Below are 3,219 nucleotides of genomic sequence, written 5' to 3'. Positions count from 1 at the left end.
TTCCAGCTGGCTGTATGGACTCAGAGTGGAAAAGTAAATTAAGCATGAATATATAGACTATATACAGTCCGTTTGTTTTCAGTTAAGTTTATTAAAATCATACAAATCTCACAAAACACAGTGATATACAATTTGAAAAAGCTAATAGTGTTTTATTAAAGTGGCCACCCCTCTTAAAGTGATAGTGGTTTAATCCAGTCACATTCAAGTCTGCGTGACAGCCGCGGCCTGTTCTGAGCTCAGTTACCTAAACCATAATGTCCTTAACTCTGCCAGCACAATACACTGTGCAGTGCTTCTGTTATTTAAAGTATACCTAAATTAAGATCATTTCTTCAGTAATAAATAAAAAAATAGTTTCTTATGATTTGAATCCACCACACCCTTTGATGCACTTGGGTCAAAAGTGACCTGACTGAGTTTTTATTTCCTATATCTTTGCAATAAATTCATTCTTTCATTCTTCTTTTTTTACTTTATGAAGAAAAATACTTTTTGTATTACTAAAAGTTTACAAACTTGGGTCAAAAATGACCTATATATGCAAGTGTGATGAAAAATAAATAAATAAATAAAGATATGCCATAATAATAATTTTGTTAAAATAATTATTTTAGCAGTGATTTAACCAAACAATAAGACATTCATTTGAAATATGTTTGTTTGTTACTTTGCAATAGGCTCCAGCTCCCCCCCGTGACCCAGAAGGGGAAGCGGCTTAGAAGATGTGTGTGTGTGTGTGTGTTTGTGTTTGTGTGTGTTTGTGTGTGTGTGTGTGTGTGTGTTTGTGTGTGTGTGTGTTACTTTGCCACATATCACTGATAATCTATACCACTGATACTGAACTGTAGTGTAACAGTAGTGAACTGTGTTGAATGTAACCGAATAAAAGAAAATAAAACTGATGAAATAATAAACTCCCATCTCAGTGCTTACATGCCTCACAAATGACAACTACATGTTTCTGCTCCTGCACACAGGCCTGGTGAACTGGGAACACCAGTGCATGACTTTTCTGTCTTTGGCAGCTGCGCAGATCTCACACCTCTTCCTCTTCACTAAGCCTTCCTGTCGGGATCTTTCCTGTGCCTGAGTGGTGGCTGTGTATGGTTTGATTTTTGTTCATAAAGTAAGACATGAAGAATGAAAATAATGACCTGTAGTAGCCAAAACAGGATTAAACAAACACAGGTAATATAAACTGATAAAATAAACTGATAAATATAATATAGTGAAGAAACACTCAGTCATGCATGAAATAACATAAGAAATTAATATGGGTCATTTTTGACTCATGTTGTGCATTAGAAGGGCTTTGCATAGGTTGTGCATCAAAGGGTTAAATCTGTGAATATGAAGTTTATCATCAGCATAGTGAAAAAAAATTACAAGCAAAATGGTACAATATTAGAATCATATCGGTATCGGCAGATAATTTTTTATGCTATATATCAGCATCAGATCGACGTTTGACTGATATTTTAAGCCAATATACTCTTATTGCTCTGGATAAGAGCGTCTGCTAAATGCTGTAAATGTAAATATTTGATCATATAAAATATTTTTTTTCTTTTCAGTTTTGTAACAATAATAGATCAACTTTGTTCCACAGTCATATTGTTACACGACCTCATTTTTTTTCATATTGGAGTTTTTTCTTAAAGACATTCAATGGAAGAAGATCTGGCTAATGTTTAACTGATACCTAATTACTAATAAAGCTATTAAAGTGTCATATAAGCTTATACATACCACTTCTGTCGGAACAAAACCTCATATCTCCATTTATGTTGTTTTTCAGTTTTTGACATACTTTGAAAATGCCTGTTGCCCTTTACATTGTGTGTAAATTTCATGATGAATGGACCAAAAGAAATGACCCAAAATGACTTGGAAAGATGTCGGGTTCCATTGACTTACATAAAAGTAAAGTAGTTTTTTCCTTTTCTTGTTATCAACAAGGTTTTCTTCCAACAACAGCGATATATAATCTACCCAGTTAAAATTACTTAGCATGATACTGAAACACCTTGTTCATTCTGTAGCAGCTGCCCAGAGACATTCACTTGGTCTGGCATTGTCAATACTCACACTCGAAAGGTCAAGTGTTTTTGTTTGTTTGTTTGTTGTTGTTGTTTTTTTTTTTATTTTGTCCAGCATTGATAATTTGCTGTTTTTTCCATCCTTGCAAGCATAACATATAACATGTCCACAGTGTTACACAAAATAGTTTGAGGAAGCAATTTTTTTCTAGATTCATAGAAAAATCTTGTTTTATTGTTGAAAAACTGATATTAGAAGATATAACTTTAAAACAGGCAGCGTGACAGTCAGTTTTTTTCTCCATAGATTTAAGCAATATGCACTTAAAACTATGGAGAAAAATCCTGTGATATCTTAAAATTTCTAACTCTTTTATGTAATATAAAAGCTAAGTATTTTCCTCAGCTGACACTGTATAGCTGTATAGAACCCGGTCCAGTGTCCAGTGTGGGTCACAGTTAAAAGTTCATTTGTAATGCACCATAAAAACGGTGTACAATTACACATGCATTAAATACATCAGACATGCATTAACAGCTCAGCAACCCAAAGTGTGTGTGCTGATGGCTATTTTGGAAGCAATTCAGCTGTTAAGCACATTAAGTATTTCTGTGTGGGTGTATTTAGCCTTCTATTTGTGTACAAGTGCCCCAGCTGCCCTGAGCCAAACCTTTATATAAACCAACTCTACTCGGTCTGAGAAGTTCAACTACATTTTTTAGCAACCCTGACAATTCTTAGACACAAAATACCTTATCAGTGATATATAATCTCACTGATATTTTACATGGTAAGTGTTCAAGTCATCAACACACAATAGCACATAGACAATCAGTCTGAATTCACTGTTTGTACTACTTGAAATATATATTTATCATTTAAAGGGGAATTCCACCATTTTTTTACATTTCTGATTAAGTTAAAGTTGTAGACAGGGTCACTCAGAGTGGTTTGGTGTGAAATGCTCTGTTCTAGAGTCCGAATTTTTCACAGTGGTGGTGATAGGAACCAGACGTTGACCTCTATAAGCATGTAGGGATACATGTAGGGTGCTGTGAGGCAAAATAGTCCCCCAAAAAAACTTTACCATCAGCAGTATTCCATTTAAAACTCAGCAGACACATGTAGGTTCACTGGTGGTTTTGGATAGTGAATAAAATGTCTATATCTGTGTTG

This window comes from Colossoma macropomum, unplaced genomic scaffold, assembly GCF_904425465.1.
Source record: "Colossoma macropomum unplaced genomic scaffold, Colossoma_macropomum, whole genome shotgun sequence".
Classification (NCBI taxonomy): domain Eukaryota; kingdom Metazoa; phylum Chordata; class Actinopteri; order Characiformes; family Serrasalmidae; genus Colossoma; species Colossoma macropomum.
This window is presented reverse-complemented; position numbering follows the sequence as displayed.